The 18449-nt window shown below is 35.6% G+C and overlaps 1 pseudogene; it reads left to right on the top strand.

The window, feature by feature from the left end:
- The first annotated feature begins 511 nt into the window (after positions 1-511).
- On the top strand, positions 512-17501 carry LOC107483209 (uncharacterized; annotated as a pseudogene).
- The last annotated feature ends 948 nt before the right edge of the window (positions 17502-18449 follow it).

Raw genomic sequence — 18449 nt, 5'->3', positions numbered from 1 at the left:
CAAAATTCTTTAATAAAAGTTTGGCCTACTTTATTGTTTACCACTAATTACAAAATGGTTGGAAAAAAATAAAGTGATTGCCAAAGGTGGAGCAACATGAGCTACAAAAGAAAATTATAAGATAGAGTTTAAATAATTTTTATTGTTAGAGATTACTACTTAAAGTGGGCTCTTATTTACAGAATCAAATCAAAATATATGAATTTATTAAAAATTACGTTGGGTACTTTGTATGTTAGGCTCGGTAAGGATTCCAAGACAAAGACCTATGAAAACTGATAAAGACTATTGCAAGCAAAATTGTGGTATGTTATGATTTGGTGGAGGGGAGCATTATTGGGAGTTACGGGTTTATAACCGTAACAAATCTACTAAACAAACTGCATAATTTTTTATTTCCACTATTGGAACCATAGGTTCTTACCATTCAGTTTCTTAGTTGTTAAGTCAATCAATTTACGACTAATTAGGTTACTTTTTACACCGTTGATTATCAAGAGTTAACTTCACAATGCAGGCAATAAGGCATCACACAGATCTAACACACACATTAAGTCTACTGAACGGTCAAATAAGGGTATGAGCTTACTTAATTGAATTCAACATAAAGTCTTATTTAATGAAAGTTTTAGGAAGAAAAAAATATCTCAATCCTATTTTTATATTTTGTTGGTCAATATGCAGAGTATGTGAACATCGAATATGCAATGTATGAATGTGAACATTGCAATGCTCTATATTAGTATGCTGAAAGGTCAAACAAAAGTTACAACACAACAGAATTGAAATTCACATTATGTTGTAAAGGAGGAAAGGTTCAACTTCCACAATTGCAAGAGGCTCCGAGAGTGTTGTATGATTTATTGTACAATAATACCCCTAAGAGCAAGCATTTTTGGGATAACATCAGAGCTTACAATAGCATGTTTCAGTTCACATTAATGGATGTAAAGATAGACCGTGGCAGAAGTCAAGCAAGAGGGCCACCAACATTTATTCTTTGTGGAGAGAATTATCATCTAATGGGTAGTCTGATTCCTCCAGAGGGAAACATTGCAAAATTTTTCCAATTGTATGTATTTGATACTCAGAATGAGATTGAAAATCGCATGGCAGCTATTCGGTAAGTTTTAGGGTTATTTCTTTATAGAATAGATTTAGGATTTGAAGTTACTGTTGGGAGTTTTTGAATAACAATGATCCTATTAAAATCTGGTTGTACAAATTCTGTTGTCGTAAATAGGGGTGAACATCACAAAGAGATACATGAAGATATTGTTAGAGAATTGAAACAGATCCTTAATGATAACAATGTACTGGTGAAGGCATTTCGCATGGTTAGAGACTCACTCGCACGAGAGTCTAATAATACAATAAAGCTCAGGCTTTTGGGTAAAAGGGAGAAGGATGATAGGCGATACAACCTGCCCAACACGAATGAGGTAGCTGCATTGATTGTGGGTGACTTTGACATAGATAAAACTGATAGGGACATTGTGGTAGAGACATAAAGTGGAAGGTTACAAAGGATTAATCAACTCAATCCTACTTATTTGGGATTACAATACCCATTGTTATTTCCATTTGGAGAGGATGGTTACAAGGAAGACATACCTTTCAACAAGGGTAATCAAAGTGGTAGCAAAGGGTGACAAAAGATTTCATTAAGAGAATTTTTTACATTTAGGATACAAGAAAGGTTAGCTAATGGATCTCCTTTGTTATTGATGAGTTTGAAAAACTCTAATTTTAAATTTTGATGATGAAAAAACATTATTGAAATAATTAATTACAAAATTATTAATTTGATTTTCATTTAACATATGTTAATTAATAATTTTGTGATACAAGTTTTTATTGGGCCGAACAGAAAATAAAAAAAATTGCAAGCCCAATATGATTAAAACCATTCAGCCTTATTTAAAGTTTCTTATATTATGTGGCTGAAGCAATTTGTGATTATTTGGGCCGAAATGAAATGAAGAGATCCCAAGCCCAATAAAATAAAAAATTCAGCCTTATGTAATTTTTGTCATATGAATGTTGGTTGAAATATTACATTACTTGGGCCAAAATTGAATTATTACTGCTACAAGTCCAAGTTAATAATTGTTGTTGCGTGATCCAATGCTTGATCCGAAACCTATTGTGAAAGGAAGCAAAATTGCTTCTTGCCTCCAACGGATCCCATTCCTTCTCTTAAGATGGATTTCAAAATTTAATTTGCTAGCATTGGAAACATGAGAAAGATTGTCATTGATATGATTGATGGCATTGAAAGCTACATGCTACTCAAGGAAGTAAAAGCAATTTTTTCAATTAATTTGTTTAATTCATTTAATTGCTTTCCTTCCAAATTGTTTCTTCTCTCTCATCTCTTTCTTCCTTTGGTCATTTTTATCAGGAAACCATGGAAGCTACATTGAGCTACCGAAAAGAAGGAAAGGCACGTCTAAAGACCATCACAATGATGGCAAGAAAACATAAAAAATGTAGTGGCTGAGATTCTTATCACTTATGGTAAGATATGGTGATGAGATCTTGGCTTCTCCATACCAAAAATGGTTGAAGGAGATTCGGCCAGCAAGGAGAAGATCCTTGGAGGGATGGCTTGTCTCTGCTTTTGGGTTCACTCATCACAGAAGGTAGCTAGGGTGGCTACGTGAGGGAGGAAGCAAAAGTGGAGCAGATGAAACTATCATCATCATGAAGCATCAAGGGCCAGAAATTCATCTTGGAGAGCAAGCCAAGGATGAAGCGCTCGGATTGATGAAGAGCGATGACTAAGGAAGTACTAGAGGTAATTACATGTTGGATTTTGCATGGGTTATCTCTTCTCTCTCTAGCCGAACCGGTTTTGTTCTTGGAGAAGAAGAAGTTGGCTTGGTTTTTGGCTTCAAAGGTGGAGGCTTCCCTCTTCTATAAAAAGAGAGAACAACCACGGGTTGAAGCAAGGAGACAGTGTAAGAGTGCAAGACACAGAGTTCTCAGAGCTACCTGAGCTAACATATATTCTTCTCCTTCAATGTATTCTGTTTTGTAATTTTCTGTTTAATTTTGTCATGTCTTGAGTCTCATGGAAAAAGGCAAACAGTGAGATTTGTATGAAAAAGTCTTAGAGCAGAAAAAGGCAGAGATTGCAAAATTAAAAGAAAAAGCCATAGATGTCCTTAGAGTTCCTTTGTACATCTGTGTTGTGTTTCATGATTCTGTGGGAATCTCCTTGTAAGTTGGGTTAGCACTTTACAGTCTGTAATCAAGAAGATTATAGTGAAATTTCATCATTGTTGTGATGGAGACTGGATGTAGGCTGCACTGCACTTAGTAGCTGAACCAGGATATATCTGAGTGTAATTTTCTCTCTCTTCTACTCCATTTCTGTTTCTACTGCACAGGAGCTAAAACTGAAAAATATCTATTGCCAAGTTACGAGACAAAAATAAAAGTCTCGTGGCTAGGGACGAGACAAAAATAAAAAAGTCTCCTCAAAAGAATAGCAAGTGTAACCAAGTGAAAATGGGGCTAAGATTCAACCCCCCTTCTCTTAGCCACTGAAAACCATCAATTGGTATCAGAGCTTGGTCTCAAAGAGATTAAGCTTTGCAGCTTGGAGAAAAGATCCATATGGCAGAAAGCAGTGGCTTAAATCTGGTGTCCTACAACCTTACAGAAGGACAGTCAAGCAATAGACCACCTCTTTTTAATGGAAAAAACTATACCTATTGGAAGGAGAGAATGAAAATCTTTGTGCAAGCAGTAGACTACAGGCTTTGGAAGATTATCCTAGAGGGTCCTCAATTTCCAACTAACATAAGTGCTGAAGGAGTAGTCACTCTTAAACTAGAAGCAAGCTGGACCGAAGAAGATAGAAAGAAGGTGGAGCTAAATGCCAAGGCTGTAAATCTACTCAATTGTGCTATCAGCTTTGAGGAATACCAACGGGTATCACGATGCACAACGGCAAAGAAAATCTGGAATAAACTGCAAATCACTCATGAAGGAACCACTATTGTGAAAAAGATTCGGATAGACATGTTAAACAGAGAGTATGAAATGTTTGCAATGAAGGAAGGAGAATCTATTGATGAACTGTTCAAACGGTTTAATTCCATCATTGTTGGCTTGGATGCTATGGAAATAACACATTCTGATTCTGTGCTTGTGAGAAGAGTGTTGAGATATCTCACTAAAGAGTGGGAAACAAAAGCTTTAATTATTTCTGAGAGCAGTAGCCTTGATTCCATGACATGTGATGATTTGAGAGGAAATCTTCTTGCTTTTGAAAACATTTATTTGAAAAAAGATTCAAAAAAGAAAGGAATTGCTTTTTCTTCTGTAACTAACCCCCTGGATGATAAATCCAGTGATAACTCCTCTGAAAATAAATTTGTGTTGTTTGCCAAAAAATTCAGGAAAATGGTAAAGTTTAAAGGTAAGGACAGTAGCTCAAGGAAAATGAAGAAAGACCTTAGCAAAGTAACTTGTTACAACTGCAAGGAAATGGGGCACTTCAAATCTGATTGTCCCAAGTTAAAGAAGGAGGAGAAGCTAAGAAAGGGAAAGAAGAAGGGACTGATGGCTTCATGGGAAGATTTGGAAAATGACTCAGATGATGATGATGAGGAGTCCGAGACCAAGTCACAACCATGTCTCATGGCAGATCACATAGATCAGGTAGTCTTTCACAACCCTAACACTGAATATCTTCATCTTATGATAAACCACCTTTCTGGAAAAATAAAATGTTTTCTACTTGATAATCATGATCTTGAACAACAAATTAACATTCTTAAAACAGAAAATGGTTTTCTCAAGAAAAAGCTAAGGGAGGCCGAAACTGCTTGTGATCTTGTTGAAGAAAATAAGCAATTAAAAGCCCAACTTAGAAGTTGTAAAAGTAACCATTCTATTGTTGCATATGTAAATTATTTTAAGGAGAATGAAGAGTTGCTGAAAAAGATTAAAAATCTGGAAAATGATCTAGCCAAGTTTACTCAAAGTTCTGAAAATTTGAATCAAATATTGGCTAGTCAAAAACCACTCTTTGATAAAGCTGATTTGAGGTTTTACAAATCTGATGAAAAACCTTCTTTTGAAAATAGAGCTTCATCTTCTAATGGCACAAGGTTTCAAGATTCCACCTACTTTAACAAATTAGCAACTCCAAGATTTTGTAGACTATGCAACCAAAATGGACACTTTCCCATTCAATGTTTTTTTGCTGAAAGAATGATTGGTGATAAAGTTTACAAAGTTGTTTTTTATTACAATGGTTTAGGTCATAGGAGATGGTTTAACGTGAAAGGATCCAAGAAAATTTGGATACCTAAGGTCACTTGAGCTTATTTTGTAGGTATGCCTAGCATCCAAACGGAAGGAAAATATGTGGTACATGGACAGCGGATGCTCTAGGCACATGACTGGAAAGACAACCTTTTTCATAAAGCTTGATGAATATGATGAAGGACTTGTTACTTTCGGTGATGATGGTAAAGGAAAGATAGTGGCCGTTGGAAAAGTTGGTAAAAGCTTTTCATCTTGTATAAATGATGTTTTTCTTGTAAATGATTTGAAACATAATTTACTTAGTGTAAGCCAATTGTGTGATTTAGGTTTTGAAGTTATTTTTAGAAAGTTTGTGTGTTTGGTTGTTTGTAAAAAAACTGGAGGATATTCTTTTTGAAGCTAAAAGATGCAACAATGTGTATGGATTAACTCTTGAGAACTTGAAAGAACAAAATATAACATGTTTTATTTCTCTTGAATCTGAAAAATGGCTATGGCATAGAAAGTTGGGTCATGCTAGTATGTACCAAATTTCTAAGCTAGTCAAGAAAAATTTGGTGAGAGAAATTCCAAGTATCAAATTTGATAAGGATCTTACTTGTGATGCTTGTCAACTAGGCAAACAAGTAAAATCTTCTTTTAAACCAAAAGATGGAATTTCAACCAAAAGGCCATTAGAAATGTTACACATTGATCTTTTTGGTCCAACAAGAATCCAAAGTTTAGGAAGTAAACACTATGGTCTAGTAGTGGTGGATGATTACTCTAGATTTGGTTGGGTACTTTTTCTTGCTCATAAAAATGATGTTTTTCATGCTTTCTTAACCCTTTGCAAGAAAATTCAAAATGAAAAAGATTTAAAAGTGGTCCATGTGAGAAGTGATCACGAAAAGGAATTTGAAAACCAAGATTTTGAAAAATTCTGTGATAACTTTGGAATTGCTCATAATTTTTCATGTCCTAGAACACCTCAACAAAATGGGGTTGTTGAAAGAAGGAATAGAAGCCTTCAAGAGATGACTAGGGCTATATTATGTGAGAATGAGGTTCCAAAGTTTCTATGGGCTGAAGCTGTAAATACAGCATGTTATATTTTGAATAGGACCATTATTAGAAAAGGATTAAAGAAAACTCCTTATGAGCTATGGAAAGGAACCCCTCCAAATCTTAAGTATTTCTATGTTTTTGGATGCAAGTGTTTTGTACTTAATAACAAAGAAAATCTTGGCAAATTTGATCCAAAATCATATGAGGGCATATTTGTTGGATACTCCACTACTAGCAAAGCCTATAGAATTTACCTCAAAGATCATAGAACTATAGAGGAATCCATACATGTTACTTTTTGTGATTCTAATTTAATTCCCAATACTGTGATAGATAATAATTCAGATTGTGAAAAAGCTGGAACAAGCAAAGAAAATCCCAAGTCTGCCCAAAATGAAAAATCTGCCAGTCCAGTTTTGTCTCGTCAGAATGGAGGAGACATTTCCATTTTGTCTCCTGAGCCAGCAAGAGAAACTGAAACAGTGAGACCCACAGAAGTTCATCAAAGCTCAACACCACAAAGGAAGCCTACAGAATGGAAGTCTATGAGGGGCTACCCTCATGACTTTATCATTGGAGATCCCTCTCAAGGTGTGACAACAAGATCCTCAACCAAAAGACAATCCGAACCAAGAAATTTTGCACTCTTGTCACAATTGGAGTCCAACAATGTCAAACAAGCTCTTGAAGATCCATCATGGGTGAAAGCCATGCAAGAAGAGCTTGCTCAATTCGACAAGAATGAGGTTTGGACACTAGTACCTCATCCGAATGGTAAGAAGGTAACGGGTACTAAGTGGGTTTTTAAAAATAAACTTGGTGAGGATGGACAAGTTATTCGTAACAAGGCTAGGTTAGTGGCCCAAGGTTACGATCAAGAAGAAGGTATAGATTTTGATGAATCTTTTGCTCCGGTAGCTAGAATGGAAGCAATTAGGTTGCTTCTTGCCTATGCTGCCCGTAAGGGTTTTAAAATGTTTCAAATGGATGTTAAATATGCTTTCCTTAATGGCTTTATTGATAGAGAAGTGTTTGTGGCTCAACCCCCTAATTTTGAATATAAGGATTTTCGAAATCATGTTTTCAAACTCTCTAAGGCTCTTTATGGTCTTAGACAAGCTCTAAGAGCTTGGTATGAAAGGCTTAGTGCCTTCTTGTTGGAAAATTAATTTCAAAGAGGTACCACCGACACTACTTTATTTATTAAAGCATCTAATGATGATATCCTCCTAGTTTAAGTCTATGTTGATGACATTGTGTTTGGATCGGCCAATGAGTCCTTGTGTGAAGATTTTGGAAAACTCATGACTAGTGAGTTTGAGATGAGTTTAATGGGAGAGCTAACTTTCTTTCTTGGCCTCCAAATTAAACAAACTCCTAGTGGTACCTTTATTCACCAAGGAAAGTATGCAAAAGAACTTATCAAAAAATTTGGCTTAGAAAGTTCCAAACTAATGGGAACACCAATGCATCCTAACACAAAACTTGAAAAGGATGATGATGGCAAAGATGTGGATGAAACACGGTATAGAGGAATAATTGGTTCACTAATGTATCTTACCTCCTCTAAACCGGATATTGTTCAAAGTGTGGGTGTATGTTCAAGGTTTCAATCTCACCCAAAGGAATCCCACCTTTTGGCCGTTAAACGCATCATTAGATATATTAAGGGAACATGTGATTATGGTTTGTGGTATCCAAAATCTGATGATTTTTGTGCTGTAGGGTTTTGTGATACAGATTATGCAGGAGATAGAATGGATAGACGAAGTACATCCGGCATGTGTTGTTTCCTTGGAAGCTCACTCAACATGTGGTCAAGCAAAAAACAAGTCATAATGGCTCTATCCACAGCTGAAGCTGAATATATATCCGCATCTGCATGTTGTTCACAATTAATTTGGTTAAAAACACATTTGAAAGATTACAAATTAAAGATCAATAGTATACCCTTGTTTTGTGATAACTTGAGTGCTATAAATATTTCAAAAAATCATGTTTTGCACTCAAGAACAAAGCACATTGAGATCAAATATCATTTTATTAGAGAACATGTGCAAAAGGGTACCATTGATATTCAATTTGTAAAATCTGAAGACCAACTTGCTGACATTTTTACAAAACCCCTCTGTGGAGACAGATTCTATTCATTAAGAAAAATCTTGGGAATGATTGATCTTGTTTCTGTTGATAATTTGTGAAATTTTGATTCTGTTCAGTTTTGTCTCGTAGGAATGGACGAGATAAAAATAAGAGTAATGGAAGGACTGTGATCAAGGGGGAGGTTGTGCAGAATTTGATTTTTGTGGGCCATACCAAATCTCTTTGACCCTACCATGACCGTTTTGTTAGTTCCTCATTTTTTGAAAATCACAATCTTTTTGTGGTCTTATCAAATCTTGTTGAAAGAAGCATAGTGTCAAATCAAATCTTTCCCTCTATCTAATCCCTTGATTCTAGGAAACCACCTTTTAACTTATTTCAAATAAATAGAAACCACCTTAGTTAATAACCGCGCTCCATGATGGTCATTAACTTCCTCCACTATCTCTTTCCAATCAACATTTAATGTCTCTCTAACCTCCCTCCACTCACCTCACCCTTCGGCCTTCTCTTCAAACTCCATCTACATTCATCTTCATACCATGAAAAAGAAAATGGCTCCAAGAAGAACTAGCCGAACCACTCTTCCAAAAAGTCCACCATTCTCGTCACCCCAAACTCACACTCATATACACCTCCACTCCACGTCTTCTTCTACTCATAAACCTCCCACCAAACAAACCGAGACAATGCGCCGGAAAGTCATCACCCAGAAATCTTCAGGGAGAAGAAAATCAGGAAAAAACAAACAACCAAGCGTTGAAGAAGAGGAAGAGGAATCTCATACATCACTCCCTCCATCACCGCCAAAGAAGTCCACTCCACATGCATCTGGAAAAAGCTCTCAGAAGACTAAAAGTTTCATGTTACATGACACCAGAGAACCTGCAAACTTGGAATCACTGGACTTCAAGAACAAATTTTATAAACCCCACTCACATTATGATCCCTCTCGATTCTATTCTTGTGCCTTCTACGAATTCCACAATGAGGTGTAACAAAAATGTCATCTCTACTCCACATATTTGGTGAATCTTGAACCTCTGGCTGGTAAAAGAATCAATTTTACTCCTCTGTTTGATGCCCTGAAGTGGACACCTTTGTTCCACATTAAGAAGATGGTTTACCCGGGGGCTGGTCCGAAAATTCTACGCGAACATGCGCCAGATAGATGGCTCAATCCATTCCTATGTAAAACGTGTTTACATGACTCTCAATCCACAAACCATAAGCGCTGCTCTAGGGTACACAGATGATTGGTCAAAAGTATACATGACTGACAAATGGGATGACCAGGTTGGAGTCACTCATCAAACTGTTCTGCAGCACATTTGTGCAAACTTGTCTGGCTTAGATGGGTTGATTCCCACTCATAAAGCTCTCGGCCCTGAGAACTCACTACTACACCAGATTATCACTCACATCCTGACACCACAAAGTGGTTCTCACCATAGAGTAACGATTTCTGACTCTATTATTCTCTTTGCTCTTGTTACCTCTTTCTCCAATTTCCTTTGCTTATCTTATGATTCGTCACATGTGGGAATCGGTTAAAAGTACTAAAAAGGCTAATCTTCCTTATGGAATGTTTCTCACTAGTATCTTTGAGTATTTTAAAATTGATTTGACTAATGAGGCTATTGAAAACAAGGTTTCACAGATCAAAGGAGGAGGAGCTTCTGGTAAGAAAAGCAAGCGCTCAATGCCTTCAGAGCCGTCACTCAGCGACCTTGAAAGTCGCCCTACCGAACCATCCAAAGTGACTGAATCCATCAGGGAAGTTCTTAATGAATTCCTTAATATGTCCAAGCTAATGTTCCAGTTACACAAGGCCGCACGGAAGTTAGCATATGAAAATGAAAAAGCTTGGCAGAAATGTAAAGAACGGGTGGGTTTGATGATTCAAAGCTTTGAAAAAGAGATTGGGATAGAGGACAAGGAAGAAGACACTGACTCGGAGTTCAACCTCTCAAATGATTGATGACTGTTCTTTCTTTCTTTGTTTGATATTGGCATACTAGGTTGGATACTATTAGTACTATAACTCTGTGATAATCTCTGGATACTTTTGGGTTATATTTTGCATACTCTGTTACCCATGACAAAATCTTTTTGCAGGTGCCCCTTTGATGACAAAAGGAGGAGAAAGGGCTGAAAATTGAAACTAGAAAACAGGGGATGAAATTCTCTTTTGAGAGTTCATGATCAGCCTTGATAGAATGATTCACTTGATGCTTGGTTGATCATAATTGTGATGCATTTGTTTTGATAATGTGGCTGCCTAATTGTTGATTTATCTTGATGAGTATGCTTGCTTCTATTAAAATAGGAATATTCTTATTCATCTTGGTAAACATGCTTGCTGAATACTTTATTTTTGGCAGTTTCTTTAAGTATTGGGTATGAAAATAAATGTTGAAAATTGTTGTGATCATGCCATGATTAAAAATATTTTCTTACCATAAGTATGTTGCTCTGATTTGATTGGAAAATATTTTAAAACAGCAATTTATTTTCAAAAATATTGTTTGATTGACTATGTTGTGAGTTTGAGTAGAAAATCAAATTATTGATAATAAATGAGTTTTGATTATCATTCAATTCTGCTCATAAATCAAGCCATTCAACATTACAAAATTTTATATGTTGAATAACATTGTTGCCTTAGGCTTGATAAAATTGTTACAGGTTGGAACTTCCCTTGGTAAAATAGCATATATTAAAGGGGAGCCATGTGACAATTTAAAAAGGGAAAAAATTCAAATATTCAAAGGGAGTACTCCATACTCTAAATTTCTTTTCATTTCAATTTTAATAATGTTTGTCATCAAGGGGAAGATTGATGAGTTTGGAAAACTCTAATTTTAAATTTTGATGATGAACAAACATTATTGAAATAATTAATTACAAAATTATTAATTTGATTTTCATTTAACATATGTTAATAAATAATTTTATGATACAGGTTTTTATTGGGCCGAACATAAAATAAAAAAAATTGCAAGCCCAATATGATTAAAACCATTCAGCCTTGTTTAAAGTTTCTTATATTATGTGGCTGAAGCAATTTGTGATTATTTGGGCCGAAATGAAATGAAGAGATCCCAAGCCCAATAAAATAAAAAATTTAGCCTTATATAATTTTTGTCATATGAACGTTGGCTGAAATGTTACATTACTTGGGCCAAAATTGAATTATTACTGCTACAAGCCCAAGTTAATAATTGTTGTTGCATGATCCGAAACCTATTGTGAAAGGAAGCAACATTGCTTCTTGCCTCCAACGGATCCCATTCCTTCTCTTAAGATGGATTTCAAAATTTAATTTACTAGCATTGGAAACATGAGAGAGATTGTCATTGATAGGATTGATGGTATTGAAAGCTACACGCTACTCAGAGAAGTAAAAGTAACTTTTTCAATTAATTTGTTTAATTCATTTAATTGCTTTCCTTCCAAATTGTTTCTTCTCTCTCATCTCTTTCTTCCTTTGGTCATTTTCATAAGGAAACCATGGAAGCTACATTGAGCTACCGAAAAGAAGGAAAGGCACGTCTAAAGACCATCACAATGATGGCAAGAAAACATAAAAAATATAGTGGCTGAGATTTTTATCACTTATGATAAGATATGGTGATGAGATCTTGGTTTCTCCATACCAAAAATGGTTGAAGGAGATTCAGCCAGTAAGGAAAAGATCCTTGGAGGGATGGCTTGTCTCTGCTTTTGGATTCACTCATCACAGAAGGTAGCTAGGGTGGCTACGTGAGGGAGGAAGCAAAAGTGGAGCAGATGAAGCTATCATCATCATGAAGCATCAAGGGCCAGAAATTCATCTTGGAGAGCAAGCCAAGGATGAAGCGCTCGGATTGATGAAGAGTGATGACTAAGGAAAGACTAGAGGTAATTGCATGTTGGGTTTTGCATGGGTTATCTCTTCTCTCTCTCTGGCCGAACCGGTTTTGTTCTTGGAGAAGAAGAAGTTAGCTTGGTTTTTGGCTTCAAAGGTGGAGGCTTCCCTCTTCTATAAAAAGAGAGAACAACCACGGGTTGAAGTAAGGAGACAGTATGAGAGTGCAAGGTACAGGGTTCTCAGAGCTACCTGAGTTAACATATATTCTTCTCCTTCAATGTATTTTGTTTTGTAATTTTCTGTTTAATTTTGTCATGTCTTGAGTTTCATGAAAAAAGGCAAACAGTAAGGTTTGTATGAAAAAGTCATAGAGTGAAAAAAGGCAGAGAGTGCAAAATTAAAAGAAAAAGCCATAGATGTCCTTAGAGTTCCTTTGTACATCTGTGTTGTGTTTCATGATTCTGTGGGAATCTCTTTGTAAGTTGAGTTAGCACTTTACAGTCTGTAATCAAGAAGATTATAGTGAAATTCTATCATTGTTGTGATGGAGACTGGATGTAGGCTGCACTGCACTTAGCAGCTGAACCAGGATATATCTGGGTGTAATTTTCTCTCTCTTCTACTCCATTTCTGTTTCTACTGCACATGAGCTAAAACTGAAAAATATCTCGTGCCAAGTGACGAGACAAAAATAAAAGTCTTGTGGCTAGGGATGAGACAAAATAAAAAAGTCTCCTCAAAAGAACAGCAAGTGTAACCAAGCGAAAAGGGGGCTAAGATTCAACCCCCCTTCTCTTAGCCACTGAAAACCATCAGTTATATTCTAAACGACTATTCCAGCAATTCTTGGTTGATGGGTTCTCCATGATTGAATCATCTCACTTAAATTATATACGACTTGATCAGGAGAAACTCAGATGTGAGATGTACAAGGGTATAAAGGAAGCAGTTTTGTTCGGGGAAACAACACCTTCATCGCGTGGCAAACATATTATATTACCATCGTCATTCACAGGTGGCCCAAGATATATGATTCAGAATTATCAGGATGCAATGGCAATATGTAAGGCTGTCGGTTGTCCAGACCTATTCATTACATTCACATGCAATCCTAAGTGGCCCGAGGTAGAAGACTTTCTTAAGAAGAGAGAATTAAATGCATAAGATAGACCTGACATAATATGCAGGACATTCAAGGCAAAGCTGGATTTGATGATTAAAGATATTAGAGCAAACAAAATTTTTGGCAGAGTTTGTGCAGGTATGTCTAGAGACGAAATTAAATTACATTCGATTAATTGTTATTATAAATATTGTGTCTAAAATTTCAGTGTCCATGCATTTAAATATTGTATTGGATTTAGCTTATCTATGTCCTTTTGTTGACAAAGTTGTATACACAATCGAATTTCAAAAACGGGGACTACCACATGCACATATACTATTATTCTTACATAAGGATGACAAGTTTCCGACAGCTGAAGACATTGACAAGATCATATCTGCTGAGATTCTAGATAAGGAACTAGACCCTGAATACTTTAAAGCAGTGGAAAAGCACATGATGCATGGTCCATGTGGTTTAGCGAGAAAAGATTCACCGTGTATGGAGAATGGAAAATGTGTACGTCATTTCCCTAAGTGTTTTGTCGATTGTACAACTATTGATGATAATGGGTATCCAGTATATAGGCATAAGAAAGATAGAAGAACTATCAACAAGTATGGGGTTGACTTTGATAGCCGTTATGTGGTTCCACACAACAGACTACTACTTATGAGATATGGTGCACATATAAATGTGGAGTGGTGCAATCAATCAAGATCAATAAAGTATTTGTTCAAATACGTGAACAAAGGTCATGATCGCGTAACTGCTTCCTTCTATAGAAGTGTCACAGCGGATGCTGAGTTAGATGAATATGATGAGGTGAGTATGTATTACGATTGTAGATACATATCACCATGTGAAGCGGCATGGAGGATTTTTGGTTTTAACATCCATTACAGAGATCCATCTGTTGTGAGATTGGGTTTTCACTTACCCGATGAACAGTGATATTCAAAGACCACAAAAATCTGGAGGATGTTGTTAAAAAAGCATTAGTGAAGGAATCTATGTTTTTAGGATGGTTTCAAGCAAACAAGGATTATGCAGAAGCAAGGGCACTGACCTATGCTGAACTACCAACTAAATTCATATGGAAGCCAGATGAGAGGGTTTGGTTGCCTAGAAAATCACACTTTGTTATCGGAAGGATTTTCTATGTACCTCCAGGATCCGGTGAAAGTTATTATATGCAGCTATTGCTCAATTTCGTAAGAGGGCTAACTTCTTATGAGGACATTCGTACTATAGATGGTGTTTTATATTCTACTTTCAAAGATGCATGTTACGCACGTGGCCTCTTAGATGATGATAAGGAATATATTGATGCAATAATGGAAGTAAGCCACTGGGATCGGGTACATACTTGAGGAAGCTGTTTGCAATGGTGTTGTTTTCAAATTCAATGGATACACCAGAATACGTATGGCAGAAGACATGGCATCTGTTATCCGATGATATACTTCATAGGCAGTGGAGGCTGCTTGACAATCTAAGTAATTTATTGTCGCAATCTAAGGTTTTGTATTTTTAAACTGAATGGAATGTCAATATCAGTAACATATTGATATTTATGTTAAATGGAAATTCATTGTTAACAGTGCCATATGTGTTTGTAGGATTTTTCAAGAAATTTTGTTAGTCTATGTAAGTATATTGTGTATAATAAAAAATTTAAGAAATGAGAAGTTTTTTAGTAGCCATGCTAATCATAATTGGACTTAGGTGTATTATAGAATATAATTAGCAATTCAATGAATAGAACCAAGATTCCATAATGGACAGGCAATCTTATCTTATAAGAGAGATAGTTATTAGTGTATTTGATAACTTATCTTTATCTAAGCAAATAGGATAAAATTTAATATTATTTGGTTTTATTTTTTTCTGGTTACGTAACTGAAGTTATTCTTCAAGATTCATTCATACAAATTTGGTCTTTCTATTGATAGATTTATTCCTTTACGATGATGAACTGAAGGAGTTGACGTTGATAGAAATTGAGAGAACACTTAATTTATACAATAAGAGTCTGTCGGATTTCTCTCCGATGCCAGTCCCAGATATAAGCCAACTGAATAGTCAACTATATGCTGATGGAATGAACAGGTTAAAATATATGACCAAAAAAATTTATTTAAATAATATTTAATTAATTTTTTTTGAAAATAGCATTCTACATATGAAGATACAAAAGTAGTTACTTATTTGGATTATATAATAAATATAAATTGCAAGTCTCTGATATTATTTTTTTCTAATGAAGAACTTATTAGCATGGTTTTCAAAACTAATTATATAAAATACATATACATTATCTTCATAAGTAAATTTTTCAATCTAACTTCTATTATAACGAATTTGAAATTTTCAATGAATTTTTACACGGCCATCTCATAATTTAATAACAATCCATTAAATATTAGAATATTAGCTTTTAAATAGTTAGTTTAGTCTATTTATTTTTTCCTCTTCATTTGCAATAGTTAGAAAATAGAGTATAATTTCTAATAGCCTTTTTTGTAAAACACATATTCAAAATGAAATGTTTTATATAGTCAATTACATACTGATGGAATGCACAGGTTAATTTCTGATGAGCTCCACTATGATAAAAGACAGCTAGCTCTAGACCATGCCACCTATTTGCAACAACTAACTGACGAGCAATATTTTGTTTATAAGATAGTCATGGATGTTGCCAAAAATGGGAAGGGTGGAGTATTCTTTTTGTATGGGTATGGTGAAACTGGCAAAACATTTATTTGGAAGACTTTAGCAGCTGCATTGAGATCTAAATCACAGGTTGTATTTACTGTTGCATCGAGTGGTATTGCATCTCTTTTATTACCCGGGGATAGGACAGCACATTCACGTTTTTCAATCCCACTCAATCTAAATGAATTCTCAACATGCAATATAAGACAAGGAAGTGCATTGGCCGAACTGTTGATAAAGACAAAGCTTATCATTTGGGACGAGGCTTCTATGGTAAATAAATTCTGTATTAAAGCTCTTGATAGGACAATGCGTGACATCTTAAGATTCAAGAATCCAAATAGTCTTCACCAGCCATTCGGTGGGAAGACAGTTGTTTTTGGGGGAGACTTTCGACAGATATTGCCGGTGATCCCTAAAGGGACTCGGCAAAAGATTGTTAACGCCACTATAAACTCATCTTACATCTGGAATGATTGCAAGCTCTTGACATTGACAAAAAATATGAGATTGAGATCAGGTGATTCCAACACAAGGTCGTTTGAGTTAAAAGAGTTTGCCGATTGGATACTTGGTATTGGTGATGGTAGTCATGGAACTCCAACGAAACAATGCCAGAAGATTCTAATCCCAGATGACATACTGGTTAAAGACTGGGATGATCCCATTGAGGTAATTTGCAAGGTTACTTATCCAAAACTTTTTTATGGCACCAATGCTGATGAAAACATTGAAGACCGAGCAATACTTGCACCAACATTGCAAATAGTTGATGAGATAAACCAATTCATGATGAGCTTAAACCCTACTGAACCTCAGAGATACTATAGCTCAGACAAGGCATGCCCAACTGAGTCTAACAATGACTTATTGGCGTCCATTCACACACCTGAATTCGTGAATACAATTAGATGCTCAGGAGTACCCAATCATGAGCTGACATTAAAGGTCGGAACTCCTATCATGCTTTTAAAGAACATTGACCACTCGGCAGGATTGTGCAATGGAACACGTTTGGTTGTCACTAAACTTGGAAAACACATAATAGAAGCACATGATAGTGCCGAAAAGAACAAAGCTCAGAAAGTCTTTATTCCTAGGATGACTCTAAGTCCTTCCGATCATCGAATACCATTTAAGTTCCAACGAAGACAGTTTCCTATAATGGTATCATACGCGATGACTATAAACAAGAGCCAAGGGCAATCATTAGCGAATGTTGGATTACTTCTCAAAAAACCTGTTTTCACCTACGGTCAGCTTTATGTTGCAGCATCTAGGGTGACACACAGGGGAGGTCTTAAGATACTTTTATGTCATGATGAGGATAACTGTACCGAAACGGATAATGTTGTTTTTAAAGAAGTTTTTAGAAATGTGGCTTAAACAGGTGTACTTAAGCCTAATAGAAGTCTAACATGCAACATATATAGGAGACCTTGGATGCAAAAGGATTAGCTTCATTCAGGTACGGCTATTAGCATAAATTTGACAATTTCATTTAATAGTCCTTTTTGCATATTTAAAAATTTGAAAATACACAATCTAATGCAACAAGAATTGGTCATTAAAGCACCTTTAGTTAAGGAAATCATTGTTATTCAGTTAATTGGCATAAATTAACTTAAAAATTCTTACCAATGCACCCACTAGCAACATAATCTAGAACCCATAAATCTACTACCATAACCATATTGCATAAGTTATGACGGTCACAAAACCTGCAGTGCGTGATGGAACAGAGAAATTATAAGGTGAGAAGCACATACACATTATCTTATCAAGCATCACAAACATGTTCGTATAATATTTTGAGTTGTTAGTGTATGCCAGAAAATATATTTTTGTGATTAGAAGACTGTCCTGTTTGACAAAAGTGTAGAGAGAGTTGTAGTGTAGATTTTTTCAAAACATTTGTACTTAACATGTTGCATACATATATAAATTTATTCAGTGATATCATTAATACTATATTTACTTATTTTATGCATAATGAAGTGATGCAGAACTTTTGATATACAGTGGATCAGAATCCATGAGCATGAACCCGATACCCCTTTACCAAAGTAATATAATTAAAAATTAGGATAGATAACCAAGTAAGTGATACACAAATAGGATATGTGCACATGAATTATTCTAACAATATGTTAAGTATCTAAGGAAAGTGGGAAACCACACCTTAAAAGCTAGCTGTTAAGGGGGAAGAACCACTCTCCTAATATACAACATCAAGCATCCCATACTACTCGATGTGGGACTTTGAGCACCCCATAATACCCATACTACTCGATGTGGGACTTTGAGCACCCCATAATACCCAAGTCCCTAACA

Source organism: Arachis duranensis, chromosome 4 (assembly GCF_000817695.3).
Source record: "Arachis duranensis cultivar V14167 chromosome 4, aradu.V14167.gnm2.J7QH, whole genome shotgun sequence".
Classification (NCBI taxonomy): Eukaryota; Viridiplantae; Streptophyta; class Magnoliopsida; order Fabales; family Fabaceae; genus Arachis; species Arachis duranensis.
This window is presented reverse-complemented; position numbering and strand designations above follow the sequence as displayed.